This window comes from Molothrus aeneus, chromosome 5 (assembly GCF_037042795.1).
Source record: "Molothrus aeneus isolate 106 chromosome 5, BPBGC_Maene_1.0, whole genome shotgun sequence".
Taxonomy (NCBI): Eukaryota; Metazoa; Chordata; class Aves; order Passeriformes; family Icteridae; genus Molothrus; species Molothrus aeneus.
The window spans coordinates 32,617,517-32,635,105 of record NC_089650.1 but is presented as its reverse complement, the minus strand read 5'-3'; the positions used below and the strand labels follow the sequence as shown (position 1 = coordinate 32,635,105).

General features: G+C 40.6%; 1 protein-coding gene across 1 annotated transcript in view; it reads right to left on the bottom strand.

Moving 5' to 3' along the window:
- The window catches only part of OSBPL8 (oxysterol binding protein like 8), an 85,418-nt gene extending 68,117 nt beyond the window's left edge, over positions 1–17,301 (bottom strand). The window contains exon 1 of the mRNA XM_066549957.1: positions 17,189–17,301. The gene's annotated coding sequence lies outside the window, so the exon portion shown is untranslated. The remainder of the gene's footprint in view (positions 1–17,188) is intronic.
- Positions 17,302–17,589: the final 288 nt, after the last annotated feature.

Sequence of the window (17,589 nt, the reverse complement as noted above, 5' to 3'; positions counted from 1 at the left end):
CTTGCCTTTCACAGGATTAGAAGATTCCAATATTGTCCCCCAAACTGACAAGAATTATCAGTTAAGAGCATTTTATAATTTACTTTCATATTTAAAATCACACACAACACCAAGATAACACAAGCTTAACTACCAAGGTAACATTAGCATAAAGCAATTCAATACTCTGTATCTCTGCCAAAGCAGTCAACTACACCTCTATGTATAATGTTACACATTCTATTCCCCTGAAGGCAGCTTACACGTGTATTTCCAAGTCTAATGTGTAGGAAAAGAACTGAGCACTAATTTCCATGCTTCACAAAGTAAATGGAGCCAGGCAGCAATAGCTCAGAAGCTGTAACTGGACAAAAATGCATGTCCCAACCTACCAGAGTGTAAGAGCATGCTGCTGGGGCACCTTCCCTCTCTGATACACTGCACTGAGGTGACAGAAGGAAGAAAAGTGCAGGTACCCATTCAGACTCCCTGCAGGAGCAGCTGTAAGTGCCAGCACATGCTTCCAACCATGTGCAATGGTAAAAGGGGCAACTGGAGGAGCCCTGTGCCCAGCACTTTCAATCCATTACTAATTATCCAAAAACAGCTGTCACAGATACAAACCAGTCAACTTCAGCAGGTATAGTGTAACTACAAGTAGAGTCTTTAACTTTTAAAAACTATGATTTGTCCAAGAAATCTTATCATGAACATGTAGGAAAGTGAAAATGTATTGGTTTGGGATTCTTTTTTCCAAAATTGTAAAGCTAAAGCCCAAGTAATACTGATTTTAATGACAGCAACAAACATGCAGAGCCTCTAATCTAAAAACCAGCTTGGCATACATAATCTTTCACATGAGAAAGGATTTCATTCCTTCATTTTGTAGCCCTCAACAGAATTCAGAGAAGGATCAGCATCTCTTGTTGATGATCACAACCTGAGAAAGAACACCATATGCCAGTAGTTCTTAATACAGTGGCACGTTTTACACTCCCTCCCTGACAGCTTCTAAAAAGTCTGTGAAATTCAACTTCAGCTTTTTTGTATCTAAATTGTCTGCAACAGACATGCAATATTAAATTAGGGCTTGTAACTCTAGGACTGCTATTAACTTAATAAAATCCAGATTAAAAGTGAATAGCCAGCTAGATATTTCAAAGCCATTTATAAGCACCAAAATTTCAACTGACTGAGCCAACTACCTAACCAAGATAAGCACACAAACTTTCCAGTTAGAACATGAAGTAATAAGCAATTTCCCCCAAGAGAAAAAAAGCACTATGCCAACACTTCACATACAATGAGAATTGACTGTTCCCAAATGTTGATAAGTATAATTAACCTTCTAACCCTGTCTTTGGCCTTGAACATTAAACCTGAATTCATCTTGAAAACCAATTAAAATGCTAAGCAGTCTGTCTACTTTGGGACTGGAGAATAGCATTCAATCAAAAAAAAAAGCACAGCACAATTGTCTCCTTAGACACCTTCAATGATCTGTTAGCTGTTTTAGTAAATAAATAAATAAATCACATTTTAACAAGGACTGAAAAATTCTTCACAAATATCCTGAAACATTTAAGGTTTATGAAGGCAAAATTGAAGGTTTAACAGGAAAAATAGCCCCAGAGAAAAAAGATAAAGATGACCTAGGTGAGCTATGAAGTTTGATTTTGCCTTTTCATGCTATCTTTAACAACAGATAGTAACTGTACAGTTCAGTTCCCATTCAAAGAGCTTAGCTTCTCTCTCTCATTCATTCTGCCTTTTAGATTGCCTACTGACAAGGAAATCTACTTATAATTTATGTCACCCAACCTGCTTCTTCTTATGTCTGCCATTTTGAAATTAGTAGAACAACTAGACTGGCAGGAAGAGCTGGAATTCTCATTTTTCTTTCTAACTTCTTCTTTCCTACATCATAGATATTTCCTCTTACAAAAAAAAAAATCATGCCTACTTGCTATGAAATTCAGATGCATGTGACTCTGTGATGATCATGTTTCTTCTCATGATTTTATTTCAACAGAATGAAAAGCAGGTAAAGTGATTTCTGATTTTCTAGTGAATCTGAGCTGATGAGCACCATTTTATAGTTACTACTCAGTTTTAACATCAAAATTTTGTTTCCAGTGATATATTCCAGTGTTAGTGTAACTTCATTCACTATTGGAGCTCAGAGTGGCATTAATTACTTTTTCTTCCCCATTTTTAGAATTTATTTTTAAATACACACAATATATCTGCCTACCAGGCATCTGTTCCATTATTTCAACAAGCTTAAATTTGCTCTTCATTTTGAAAACAGGTCCTTTATGAAGTGGCAGAAAGTCAGAATCATGTCCATGTCACATCTCATGTCTTTTAACTTCCAGGGAGCTCTCTGGAGGCTGCTCAGTTGCCCTTGACAGTGCTGTAGATGGCAGTATTTCACAGAGCTCACCGCCCTGCCCTAACCTGAGGCTAAGGACTGCCTACAGGGAATACACTCCAAGGGTGCTCCAAGAATCCTCAGGCATTTCCACAACAGACCACACACGGTAAGGAAGTATACAAACTGCTTTAATCTGAAAAGCAACCTTCTCAGATCCCTAAAGAAATGAACCATAATGTCAGTTAAACAAAAATGTTAAGTTATCACAGGTGAGATCATCCTTAAAACACAGATCCACAATAAACTGCTCCCATGTATGGGATTTGAGCACACTCAGACATTTTGTTTCAGATTACCAGAAGAAAAATCAAGTTTTCCATAGTAGCCTCATATTTCAGAATAGCAAGTGCTGTTCTAGTGCAGGTGTACATCTGGATTGCCTGGACTTCCACTTCACTTGAAATTGAGGCACTTTCAGAAAGTAATTGCCTGCACAGAAAACATCTCAATTTCATGCTAAAATATAGGTCTTGTCTGTCAGCAACACATTTTCCACACAGAACCCCCCAAAAGCAGTCACTTTTGTCTGGAAGCTGACTGTTCACATCATGGCATGCAGGGCATGAGCTTCACAGGAATGAACTACCACTCATTCCTGGAAAACATAAGTAACATGAATCCAAATATTTATACTGCTTTGACTTCCAATTCTCTCTCTTCCTACAATTTTAGCAGGAGTTGAAAAAAGCAAAGTATGCTATATCCTATTGCTACAACTCTTATGTCTTCTGCCACACATGCCAGAAGCAGACTGAAGGGCAAACTGTGCAGATCCCATATGACCATCATGGCTTCTACCCACTTCATTATGGGCAGAAAAATTACTCCATCACTAGCAAGTCAGTAGCTTTAGGAACCACCTCAACAGCAATTTCAATGCTCCCCCAGATAAAATCCATCTCCTAGCTGTCAGCCTCATTATGCATCTCAAGCAAAGTACATAACACCAGCTCCCAGGACACCAAGTGTGCCAGCTTGTCTTTGTAATGCTCACAAATCAGAATCCATAGGAGTCTGGCATTTCTATTCCTTATAAGGAAGGACAGCCTGATTAAGATCAAAATTACTGTCTTTGCTACTCAGCAAAACATTTGCTGGCAACTAGAAGATGCATGAGACACCAGAAACAGTGATGATGAAGGAGGAACAGAAGCCAAGACACCTATGTCATCCTCATTAAGTCAGGAAACAAAGTCCAAGGCTGTCATGGAGAGCACACTGATACCCCTGCATTCCACCAGAGTATCAGCAGTAGGGCTCCTACAAGTGCTGGTCAGAGCAAATAAACTTATGCTGATAACAACCTCCCAGGACTTAGTATTGGGAGGAGTGGAGTGTTACTAATTTTGCTTTATAGCTTATGCTTGCAGTAATTTGTTTGAGGAGGGAGGAGACACTGACATAGGCACCTTAACTGCAGCTTCTCCCACACTGTTACAATACATGATCTTTGCAAGGTAAGCAGCAAAGTTTGTCATGCATGGGATTCAAGTACAGACATTTAAAATTTCACAACTATAAAATATTCATGCATCATGCAAGTTTCCATCAATGAACACCTGTATTTTTCTCCAGAGAAATTAAAGCAAAGCATAAGAACACAGAAGGCTGCTAGGTTTCTGAATTGCTAAGACAGCCAGGACAGCAGCAAAGAAGAAAAAACAAATATGCTGCTATTTGTTTAAATGAAAGGAGAGAGGGGTGTGAGGCTAAAGATAAAACTTTCATGGACATAGAATAAAGCTGGGATGGAGAAAAGATGTTGAGAAGAGTCAGACAATTATAACCAAAACAGTTAATGACACAGGGCCATCACCTAAAAGAGGACTACAGCAAGACAAATACGGTGATAAAATGTATTTTTTTTAAATCACAGAACAAATTTCAAGCAAACATGACCCTGAAACAGGATGGCTAAGGCTGCCAGAGCTCAAGTGGGCTTTCGTTCAGTACTGATGGCAACAGCAGCATTGTGTCACAAGAAGAGGACAGATGCTAAGCAGAGTTGGAAAATTGTACCCATCATACCTGTGAGTGGTAATAAAAAAGCCTCATCCTTTCTTCTCCCTCACCACTCAACTCTTGGGATCCTTGACAGTGGAAAAGGGAGTGAGGATTCAGTGGGAGCTTTCAGACTGAAAGGTAAAACCCTGATAACATATGCACACCTTCCTTCACTCAGGTCCTTTTCTAAGACTTCCCATGAAACTTGTTTAGCGATTACTTTTCCCTCCTCCACAATTTCCCCTGTCTGGGCTGCCCTGCTGCAGAACATGCTGTGCAGATTGCAGGTGGTCAGCTATAGCAAGTTACAAGTCATTAAAACACCATCTGCTCCCTGACAAAACAACAAGAAATGAAAAAACACCAAAAATGCCCCACATCCCTTTCTTCCTTCCTTTCTTCCCTCCATCCAAATGGTGACAGGCAGAGGTGCAACATAAACACCATCTCTATGAAGGCACTAAACTATATTCAGAAAATTATTCTATGAGCCAAGAGCTTGCTTCCACAACATTTCCCCCAACACCTTAAAGCCAAATGAATCACAACAGATGCTACTCATTTGGCAAGAAAGACAACCCAAGCTTCTTAAAATCTGCCTTTGTAAAACAGAAATATCTGCTAAGCAAGCAGTTTATGTTTTGATCACTTACAAGAAACTTACAGTTAAAAAACCCCAACCAAACCATACCACCAGAAAAACACCAAAATGTTTAAATGAAATTGTTAGCTAACACTGGAAACTAACACATCTTTAAAACCTACAGAAATGTCTACAAAATGCCTACAATGAATCACAGTTGAAATTTACGTGCAATACCGCAGACATGTTTCAGCCATCACTTTTGATCACTATACATTCAAACCAACACCAGGTCTCTCTCCCTCTAATTTCCCTTTCCTTTTCCATTCACAAATGGTCAACTGCCAGACAATATTCCATGTACAGAATTAAAAGGAAAAACAAATTAAACTCATTGTCTATAGTTCTTAAGAACAATACACAGTGAAGTAACACTTAACGCTGTTTTCTTAAAATAAAACAAGCCTAAGCTTCCTGAAGTTTAAAATTAAACCCAAAAGAGCCAGCAGTTTGAGAAGCCTGAGCCTCCTGTTGCTACACAGCAGTACCAAGTGTCCAGGTTGTTACAGAAAAATTACTGGTTTCTTCTTCCACAAGCAGACTAAGCCATCTAATCTTTCTGCTGGATCTTCATCAGCCTGATGCATAATATACTGTTACAAGTTCTGGTGAAGAAGACAGGAAGATATGATTTTTAACTGTTCTCAGCATGAGAAATGTCATGCTGGTAATTATTTCAGATGCATAATGAATTCCTGTAACTGCAATAAGAGGAAGAAGTAGTCCACAAATTATTATCCAGAATAATTAAGGAACAGAGTTCAGAAATAAATGCATGTAAGGAAATAAAAGCATGAAAATGCAGGAAGACAGGCAAAGCTACATCTGCATTATATTTGTCAGAGATTCCTACCGGCAAATATTTAACCTATGTAGGATGTAAAGATAAATAATTTCTTCTCTCTTTGAATGAAAGCCTACAGGTGATAATTTGAAGCATTCACAGATTACAGCAACTGAAACAGTACAGCTCAATGTTGACTTTTGCCTTATCCTGTTCATGCCTCAATTCCATCTATGCTGCTAATATGGCAATTAATAAGATGGAGGTTATTTCAGTATATTTACATTAAGAGATAACACAAGTCCTGTTCATAAGTAGGTTATATTTACAAAAACAATCTATCAATCACAAAGGAGAATTACTTAAGATAAGCAAAAAAGCCCAGTTTTTCTTCATTTCATAAAGAAGGATGAAATACAATTCGATAATTGGTAAAATAAACAGCTAAAATCTGTATTGAAGTTCTTTTCTGGTCAATTAGTAACAAAAAATAAATATTTCTACTCAATAAATGGTACAACATGCAATTATCGATTTGGTACGCTTGAAAAATCACCACCACCTACCAGACATTTAATCTTCTTTTTGACATAAATCAAGCTCTGTTTAGGAATAAGGTAGAAATCAACAATAAGATATACAAGGAAACTTTTTAAGTCTACTGAAGACAGATATTTATATATAAATATAAATATATGGCTATTTATAAGCCAAAAACAGGGGGAAAGTCCAAAAGCTTGTTTTAATTCAACAAGGTCTCTGAACACCAAAGTAGCACAACTTGTAATGTGATCTGACAGTGATCAGAGCAGAGGTCTTCTACAAATTTAAAAAGAAAGCCAAGCAAAACCACCAAAAACCACGCCCTCTCAGACCACAGGCCTCATTTCCTTACACCAGTTCCTAGCTCAGTTAAGAAGAAAGTATGTTTCCCTGCTCCAAGCTGACAGCCAAACAGAGCTGATGACACGGAAAAAAAAAGATTATTGAGCTTCAAAGAAAAATATTCTGGTTAGTGCATGGAGAGGAATATTGAGCGGTGTTCTTTGAAGCACTGACAGTAAGTGGGTATAGTTAATATTTAATTAAAGTAGCTGCCATGGTACAGATCCATCTGTACACTCAGGTTTATTTCTCACCAGCTTCTCCTTCACTTTATAGGGCAGCTCATTGCTCACTGCATTCTACCTTGATTAGAACCTTTAAGCCTTCTGCTCAGTGCTCCTTTGCCTTAGCAGACTTTTTTTTAATCAAAGGAGACCAATTCTCATGAAGAACATTTATTCTTGTTGAATAAAGAGGTCTTAATTGCGTCTTAAAAATTCTGCTTACGCTCAGTAATTTTGTGCACTATTTAAATAAATGGAATTGTCATTTCAGTAGGGGAAATGCTTTCTGCTTGCCAGTTTCACAGGCCTCAAATCCATGCTTTCCTCTGGTGACTTTCTTTCCCAGGACCTTTAATGTAGCTGTTTGCATTAAGGTTTATCCTGAGCATTTTCAAGGCAGCACAGGTTTGTAACAGTTAACTACAATCCTGTTTCCCAGCTAGAATCAAGGTAATGTTTTTAAAAACAGCAAGCAGTAAATCTTTACAGGTAGCTTAGAGTGGGGTCCTTAATTCTGTGTACAAAACAAGATCTAAATGTTAGCTTATTGGCTTCTCTGCACAATCAAAGACTACATTTTGATTACTGATGCAAAATTACAGAATTGTGATTTCAGCAGAGGAAATTTGTGTTGTAACAGAAATCTTCCAGCCTCCAAGAGATCATAACAGACAGCCCAGCAAGACCCTTAGTGTTAGAATTGTAACTTTTCATGTATTGTGCAGATTCAATTTGTATTTTTTTAGACACTAATTGAAGCAGAGATACTTTCAAAGTCTGCAATACAGATAAGCAAACTTGCTTGACTTACCTATACCAAAAACTTCTTTTTTTTTCTAAAGGAATTTGCAAATAAAATGAAAGACTGCAGGTCACAGCTGCTGTGTTAGGCTGAAGACCTAGCTGGGAGCCCTGCACTGAGAATTGCCAGCTCACAGTTTACAGGTTATCTCCTTCTCATGTATTGCTAGGACACTCTTACCTATGCAAATATATACATGCACACATGCAAATTATATTCTACAGGTTCAGCAAGTCCTTGCAACAAAGCAGATTCTACATAGGCCCTGTATCACATCCAGACAGCACACACCACTGTCTAAGTAACACGGGCAAGCACATCACTTAAGGAAAAGAAAAAGATAAATCCTCCTCCAAAGTAGTCCTCCACAGCAGCTGATGCATCTGGAGAGAATATAAGGGAATTGTCATGCCCTCTTCCAAAACTGTGATCTCCTGAAAAACAGCTAAAGCCACAGTCAGTCAGATGGTGCCTAGAGCTACAAGAAATCAGACAGAAAATTCCCTTCAGCCCTTTAATGGTGATTTTTGTAGGAGACCAAGGCAGAAGACAGATGGTAAGTATCCAGTGAAATTGGAACAGATAATATAGCTGGAACTGCATATAAAGTAGACAGGCCATATCTCACATGAAAAAGCAGCAATCCCAGATGTCTTTTCCTCAATAAAGCTAACAGAAGGAGGCCCTCACCATCCTACTAACACAGACAAAAATAGAAGAGAAGCAAAAAGGCACCTCAACATTGGCAGAGCAGCTGCTATTAGGTTAGGAAAGTGATGCAAGTGGTCTTCACTCACAAAAGATACTCCTCCATTAGTAATGTGCACATGACATCCACTTTAAGTACGTTAGACATCAGCTACAAAGCATGGCCAGATGTTCAGTCACACTAGATTAATCCTATATGCTACTTCAGGTAACAATTTAACAGTATTCTTCAATCCTCCTACCTTCTCTCTACTGCATATTACCATAAATTTAGTTACATTGCTTGAAATGGAAAAGCATATTAGCAGGGACAAAAATCAGAAGCCAATTCAGCATTGTAAGGTTCCCCCATAAGAAATGGAAAGAGGAGAGCAGCAGATTTCTTATTCAGAGAATCAATCATGATCAGCCATCTAGAGAGCTGGAAAATATGCAAGTCTAAAACCTAATATAGATATGGAAATTTCTCTTTGTAGACCTTGTACTTTACCTGTCCAATACGAGACCTAAATGACTTCTCCTGCTGCAGAGACCTCTCTTTTTGTCTCCCAAAGTGGAAAGAGGGCATTAAGAATAAGGAGCATTAAGAGAAGAGAACATGTTTGCATTATCTTCTAGTTAGTTACTCAACTAGTCAGTTACTCAACTGTACAGTCATACCAGCAATATTTAACACGTTTTGCAAAATTTTATTGTCTGGCATACTGTACCCAGAATAAATGGGTGGTGGCTGTATAGTACACATAACAAATCCACTGAGATGAGTCAAAGCCAAATTTTCCCTCCATTTGGCCCAGGTTTACAGTGCAGGCTATTAATCAAGTTTAGCTGGTGTACAACATCTCCCTGTGCCAATATTGTTCAGAAGGAGAACAAGCTATTAGAAACAATGAATTGACACTGAGCTGATGCCAATTTGTGGCCCAAGTCTACAGAACTTTTCCTTTGCAATTTTTCCTCCAATCACACTAGCTGTTATTTGACATCTTCAACAAATATTTTTTAAGATTTTTTGTATTTAATGCTGTATCTAGACAAACTTTGTTTCCTCTAGACTTGGATTAAACACATTCATAATTACTCAAACACTCCTTGCTAAAAGAAGCAATAGCTCCTTAGAATGGTCTTTAGGGCCAATGTAAGTGCCACTTCCAAGTCTTGTCATTTTCATCTTGTTAATGTTTCAACTCAAACTCACTCCTCTATTTCTGGAACTGGTATACTAGAACAGTTAATACTTCCTTTAGGTAACAACCTGATGTCTTTGGCTACTTTATTCCATATTTATGCATGGACTATGTATTAATAAAATCATTGTGTTTCAAGTGCTTAAAATATATATCCTTTTTTTTAAGTCCAATATTCCATCAAAAAGTACAGTACAGCAGCTTCCAAGACGTGGGAAAATGACAGCACTAGCATTAGTCATAATAGAGTATTCAGCTTCTACCAAAAAATTAAATTATACATCCACCTATTAGTGGAAAAAGAGCCCTTGGTTGACTTGACAGGTACTCTTTACTTGAAAATGACCAAGGCTTGAAACAAAGCAGCTCCGGGGGTTCGCACCATCTCCACCCAGCACCACTCCTACAATTTACATCTAATTGAGCTCCCAGTTGTAACTCTGTGGAGCCAGTGTTCAATACAGCACAGAACTGCAGTTTCATGTTCAGCAGCCATGGTGTAGGTGGCAAGGAGTCAGCAGGACTGACACGTTCTACACAGGAAGCACAAAGATTATCTGTGCCTGTCTACAAAGCAGGAGATGCACCAATGGTAAACTGCCTATGAACAAACACATGCCTCCATCAAGAAGATGAGCTGCCTCATTTCCATACGAAATGGAAAATTCCAAACTGAACCCCCCCCCACGTGTGAGGGTGGGGATGAGGGAGAAGAAAAAGCTAAGTGGTTCACTCTTAATAAGAAAGTCAGGGCCGAGTAACATAGACTGCATTATATGCATTGCCACAGTATCTCTGTTTAGACCAAAACATTTTCCTTGCATTATGTAATCAACTGCACTACTCTAAATGGAGATCTAAACTGGCTCAGTTCCGTTCAGAGACACAAATAAACTTGTTCTTGTGATTGCCTTCCACTGGAAAAAGTACTGAAAGAAATATCACAAGAGCTCTGATTACATCTAAAGCCTCCTAACAGAGCTCTTATGAGACAAAGGTAGAGTCATGCAGGGCAAGAGACTGGTGACCTTCTACAGCCATGTTAAATATTTGTTTTCCTATTTGTTACGTATTCTGAGTTTCAGACTGAAACTCTAGCATGTTTCAGTCCTTCTCTTGGACTAGTTCTCCAGTGAGGAACAATAGGAAACCCACTCTCCTGGTAGAGTATGGTGCTGCTGTGAGTCCCAGAGCTGAGAAACAACAAACTGCAGTTTCTGCAGACCCACTGCTTTAATGCCTAAACAATATCCCAGCGATCTCTTCATGCTAAAGAACAATATTTGACTAACGCAGCACAAAGGTTCACAAGCTGCACCAAAACCTCCACTGCAAATAAACTGCCTCCTCCTCTCCTGGCAGCACCAGCATCCCACCACACAAAGAACAAACACCCCAGCCTGCTCCTCTCAACCACCCATCCCCATGCACATCGCTGGGCTCTCGGGCAGCCACCTCTGAGACGAGACTGGAAGGAACAGCTTGCACAGGGAGTGGCAATTGGGATTTATTCTCAAAGCTTCATGTGCCTGTGAACGGTATTTTTCCCTAACTCCAATCATACACTCTGCAGCATTTTCATGCCCTGCAGAAACAAACCACAATATATGGCCTGCTTTAAAGAAAAAACAGTGACCCATAAGCAGCTATTTACATCAGAACTAAATATGCAAGAATAAAGGAAAAATATGCTACTTAATACTGGAAAGAGTTTACATCTGTCACCATACCAAGTGACCTTTTCTACTACAGCGCAACCAGAGCAGGGAAAACTACTGTTTTGAGTTCTCAGTTCAGCACCATTTCAGAAGCATCTATTCACATACTTACAGCATTAACACAATAATTTTTAAAACCTGCAAAGATTGCAAGACCACAAAATATGACTATATTAACTTAAAAATTAGGTCAATGCAATATTGAAACAAATGCCACCCATCCTTTACCTAATGAAAGTATTCACTTTGCACATAAAGGATGCTTTTTACTACCATGTCTTAGAAGTAATTAGAAAAAAATCCACATGAAACTTTAAGCAAATGAACTTGCTGTGTTCCTGGCCAAGTGTTTCATGAATCTTAATACATCACATTTCAGCTTTAGAATAAAGGCAGGAATCTTTCACAATTCATTAACTTGACACCAACTAAATCTATAATTTATTTTCACAAATCTTGTATCAACAATATAGCTCTCTTTTTATGTATCACCATCCAGTTGTAAGTAATAAATTGTCTTAACTCTCCAAATCATCTGTAACAAATACAACGTCTAAAGAACATTTTTGAGGAAAAATATGCTAATCACTGAGACATGGCCCGCTTAGGTAGTAAGAAAAAGATCAACTGTACATGAGACAAAGCCAGGTTTGGAATGATGCTTCTGCTACTTGAAGAGTCACATAAACCATTCATGGGTGTTACTAATTACTCTGAGGTGGAATGAGAGGTGAAAACTACCCTTTAATTTATTGAGCTTTGGGAATGCTTAAGAATAGATAAATAATACCCAAGGCACAGTCAGGGACCCAACTTGGTTTACTAGACCACCTGCTTAAAGACTATTATTGGCTTTAAACATGTGAATTCTAAAAAGCCCCACTTATTTTCTCATGTGTAATTCCTTAAATAGCTAGAACTGTCAACCAAAAAAAGTCTCCCTACAATACACATGCTTCCCTAAGTTAAGCAAGAACACTCAATAAAATATTTTTTTCACATGTTTAAATGACCAGTATTATACCTGCACTTCCAAGTCCAAGCCTATTCAAAGGAAACTCACTGGTCTTTTGAAATAACCTGCAAAATACCATGGCTTCTGTTTGCAGGCAAGAAAAAGATAACTCTGGAAGGAAACATGCTGTTTTTCCTTATCTCAGCTCAATAGTCATATTAACAGCTTCTGCAGTACTGCAACACAAACACTGGGTGACAGGATTAATGCACTGGCAAATGGCTGAACATACAGATAGCATATGAACTAGCTCAAGCCTAGATGCAATGAGAACTCTTTCAAATGGATGAATGAATGGTTAAATGAAAAAAAAAAAAAAGGAAGATCAGATACACACATTCCCATACGGTGTGAAAGTCACTGTAACCTCAAGAACGTCTTGAGAGACAGATGTAGCATTTTTAGTGGATGAATGATAAGTGCTGTACTCTGTGCTGAGGGAACAAGCTGAGATAAAACCTCACATCCACAATTAAAAGTGTGAAGAAAATTAGGTTTATTTATTCCTCCCCTAGCACCAGAAGTCCAAGCTATTTCCTCAAAGTGAAAATCTGACTTCCCAAATGCCTCCTACCATCTGTCAAAGTTTTAGCTGTTCTCAAGAAGCTTCTTATGCTACTACACACATTACATCTGCAACAGATTTCCTTCTTGTACAGTACAGATGGGATTAAACACTGTTTTATAACAAATATAGCAAAATACTGCTCCAGATTTCAACTGTGTACAATCCAGAACCAGTCACTCTGAATAAAATACTTTTAACATATCTGATACTAATCAGTGGCCTATTATGAGCACTGCTTCCCCAACTTCACTTGCTGCATTTATAGAGTTCAACACTCTATACAGGCGTTCCTTTTAAAAGCCAATGTCAGCCATCACAAGCACCATCATGGTCTGAAATTACCAAAATGAGACAAATCACCAGAAAAGCATGCAATTTGCTGTTCCCAGCTGTTACAAGCTGGACAAGCATATGTTTTAAGACAAAGCTACACAGAGCTGCTTCTACTGCATCAAAACTGATGGGAGTTTCTCAGGCAGAGAAACTACCTCCTTCATCAGAAGCTAATTTATAAAAACAGACCCAAATCAATGCAGATTCTTTAAGTCCAAGGTCCAAATTAGTCCACAAGGATGCAACAATGGATCTCCTCTACCAGTTATCAATACCATTAAGTATTTTTCAAAGTCAATAACTCATCTTTTCTAGTTTTTGGTTACTAGGCCTTCTAGCACCTAGAAAACTTGTGCAAGTTCACACTTGTCTCAGTATTTGTTCACACATTCTCAAGAGAAGCAAGAGCCTTACAAAGCCCTTCACATGGCTCCAGCTTTAAACTCAGAGCATGATTCTCCACTTTGTAGAGAGGTGGGAGAGGCGTAGGCAGCAGATGGAAGGAAGGGAACTATTTACCAGCTGAAGCTAAACACAGAGAATATCAACTTTACCCAAAAGACAGGAGAACAGCAAAATAATTGCTCAAAAAAATTTCAGAGACAGTCCTCTAAAATGAATCAAAGGCATTGGGAAAAACATTTTTTGTCGCTGTCGGGTTTTTCGTTCAGCTGGGTTTTTTCAAACAAAACAAAAGACCAAGACTGTGCCCATCATTTCTTCTGTCTTGAACAAGATTTACTTCTGAACTTTATTACCATCAACCACCTATTCTAATAGAAGATGATTATAACTGCTGTCTAACAAACCAGAAAAGATTAACTAATTCAACATCATTATGACCACATCAGAATACTGAAAGGGGGGAAAAAGAAAACTACACAGTAAATGCAGTTAACTCAGGAAATCAACTAAAGAATCATTTCCCACTTAGAAGCAGTATTTTTAACTTCCACACCAATTCACCAAAACAGCCTAGGCAATGAACCACACTGCTTCACCCTTCCTGTGAAAACAGTGACTATACAAACACCTCCCTCCAAAAGCTTTGTGCCACTGCTGCTCTGCTTCCCAACTGTACATCTGCTGTAGAAGCAAGATCTTCATTAACAGCATAGTCTACTATGAAACACAATTTACCTGACCAAGAGGTTCACATCACAGTTCAGAGAATAGGATCAGCAATGTCTGTGTTTATGCTACTTTAATTACATTGCATAGACTGGAGAAAAACCCACACATGTTGTGAGTAAAACCATGCTGTTTTCTACAACTATCACTATTTCTTCACTGAAGGTCTCTTCTTTTTGTTTTCCCTCATAATTCTATGTTTTGTTGAACAATAAAAGCTGTTGTTCTGTGTTTAATCATAAATTTGAGTAATGTAGATGCGTGATGCATGTTCATTAAAAAGAAACTAACAGAACTAAAACAAACCACATTGCTTGGCATATTAGGAAGTTTTAAGTATACGACATTAAGTAAATTCTCCAACAAATTTATTTTCTGTTCTGAAGCAGAAGACCAAGAGACCAAGAGATAACTTATCTGGCAGCCTAAAGCAAGAGGAATTACACAGCACAGGAAGGGAGAAGGGAGAAAAGGCCTTTAGAAAACTCTGCTGCATGCTTCAGGAAACAGAGTTTGTGGGAAATGCAGTGGGGAGGGAGGTGGTAAAGCAGTAATCAGTGAAGAGATGAAAGCCTAATAATTGACTCAACACAGTTCATTAAAACTTGGCTGAGTGTCCCATGAAAAGATTTACTGGACGGAGAGGAGGCTGGAACACAACTTCACAGAATACAAAGTATGCATAGTTTCTTTACTAGGTAGCTGCACAACCATTTATTTGAAAGTGTAACAGCAGACCAGACAAAAGAAAATGGGTAAGTGCTGCATTGCCTCAGACCCTTCTCGAGCACTTTAACAGAATTTAAGAAAAGACAATCTAAAAATAAGCCATCTTCCGTAAACTTCCCTTCCCTCCAAATTATTTTCCTTTCATTTCTGCATCTTATTTCTCTTTGGAGCAAGCAAACCACTACTAAGAGAACAGGACCACTGAAGTCTGACTTTCTGTTTCAGTTCAGCTCCCCATAAAAAGTGTACGAGTCCAACATTGTTTCCTGCAACATCAGAAAATTCCTCCTATTGTAAAAGTTAACAAACATCCACAAGCATTTATAGAACAGAGTTTGAGGTACTCCGGGGGTTTACATGCAGCAGAGATATGAGCTGGACAGACCTTTACTAAAAAGTCATTTTTTAACTAATTTAACAAAGCAGCATGTTTAAAAGGAGTTCTTTTCCATGACCCATGATTAAAGTAGAAAAAGGATTTTGTCTTGCTAAGTCTAAGCTACATCAGCCTCGAAATATTTGGTTTACTTACGACATGATTTTTAGAGTCTTTTCCAAACTAAATGATTCTAAGATCTTCACAACTCTAGAATACAAAAAAAAGAAAACAAAGAGGAGCCAAAGGGTCCACAAGTGACCACAATCACACATCTCTTTTTTTCCCAAATAGTTTCAATTCTGAAGTAGACACATCAAATCAGCATCTGGAAAGGAGGGCTCTACGGCCAGGTTTTGGCAAGTTGTGTAATCACAAAACAAATTACTTCAAAACTCAGGAGTTTTGACTAAAAGCTAGTACTTAGCTAAAACAACAAGTGACCTCAGAAGTTTGCAGGGAATTCGAAAACAAAACAGCGCACAGAAAATTTCCCCAGTCCTTCTACAGTTACTTGATAGCCAACAATGCAACTATGTTCTTCTCATATTTTCCACATCATTGAAAACCAGAACTGTATCAACTCTAAACTCTCACTCAACAGACCTGACAAAGACAAGCGGGAAGCCCTGCTATTTACACAGTTCTGTTGCTGCCCATTATGCCCACTGTAGACTAACAATTGGGTACTATCTCCTGTCTTTTCCAAACTTCAAAACTGAGGTTGATAATTAACGATCATTAGCAGAGTCCCGATTGCACTAACACTTAGATAGATCAAATAGATTTACATTCCCTATGATTAAGTTGAAATGACTGAAGTTATGAAAGTTGCCAGATGAAAATCAACTCTTTTTAAAAGGTATCCTGATCTCAGTCCCAAGAACTCTGTTTTGGACAGTGGAGGCACGAAACACGTTAGAAACAGTGACACGCTGAACTGACGGCTTTCCTCCTTTCAGGAGACAAATTGCACAGCGCACTGCTCTAACACACAATTTGGGAACACCACTATTTCAAGCAACCGCGTGAACCTCATCTGGACGATCACGGCGTTCGCTGAGCAGGGCGCCCTTGGAGCCCAGGCTCCTTAGGGAGCGAGCCATTTGCAAGGCCTGCTAATAGAGATGCAGGAGCGCGGCTGGCAGCGCCGCGGGACCGGGCACAGTAACTAGGTTTCGCTCCCCAGGGCACGGCTGCAGCGCAGGCTTATTTTCCCAGTGCGAGGGGAAGGAGGTTACCGGCAGTCACAGCAGATACATTTTAACTGCATTTAACGCGACCGGTTGCAACGGCGGCGGGCGAGCCCGGGCTGCGCGCACGGCAATGGCAACAGCCGGCCCGTGGTGCGGAGCCCCCGGCCGCGGTGCCCGGCTCCGCGGGGCCGTGCTGGCAGCCCGACACCGCACCGAGCTGCCGCAGCCCGCTCAGCCTGGCCCGCGGAACCCAGCCCGGCCGGCGCCCGCCAACACCCACCGGGCCCGGCGCTACCGGAGACCCCCGGCGGCTCCCAGCAATCCCCTCCCGCCCGGCAGCCGGGGGAGGCGGCACGCTCGGCAGCGCGGCCCCGGCGGGGACCCGGGTGTCACCGTGGCACACGCCCCCCGCCTCCCGTCCGCAGCCGCGGTCGCTGTGGCGCTGCCCCAGAGCCGCCGCTGCCCTCACCTCTGCCCGCAGCAGGTCCGGCGGGAGGCGCGGAGGGGCGCCCGGCCGGGAGCGCTCCCCTGCCGTCCCCTGCAGGCGCGGGCTGCGCTGCCCCGCGCGGCACGGAGCGCTCCCGCTGCCCCGCTCCCGCTGCGGCCGCCGCGGCCCCGCCCGGTCGCCGCCTGATCCGCTCATCCGCCGCGGCGGGAGGCGCGCGCGCAGGCGCTGGAGGCGGCGGCGGCCCCGCCCCGCCCCCCGGGGCTGCGCGCGGGCGGACGCGGTGTGAGGGGGGCCCGGGAGCCTCCTAAGGAAATCCCGTCTGTGCCCAGCTGGCCCTGGCCCGCCGCCGGGAACCGCGACCTGCGCAGCATGCGGGGAAAGCACGGGCTCGGGTGGCACCGAGCTGTAACATCACCCAGCCT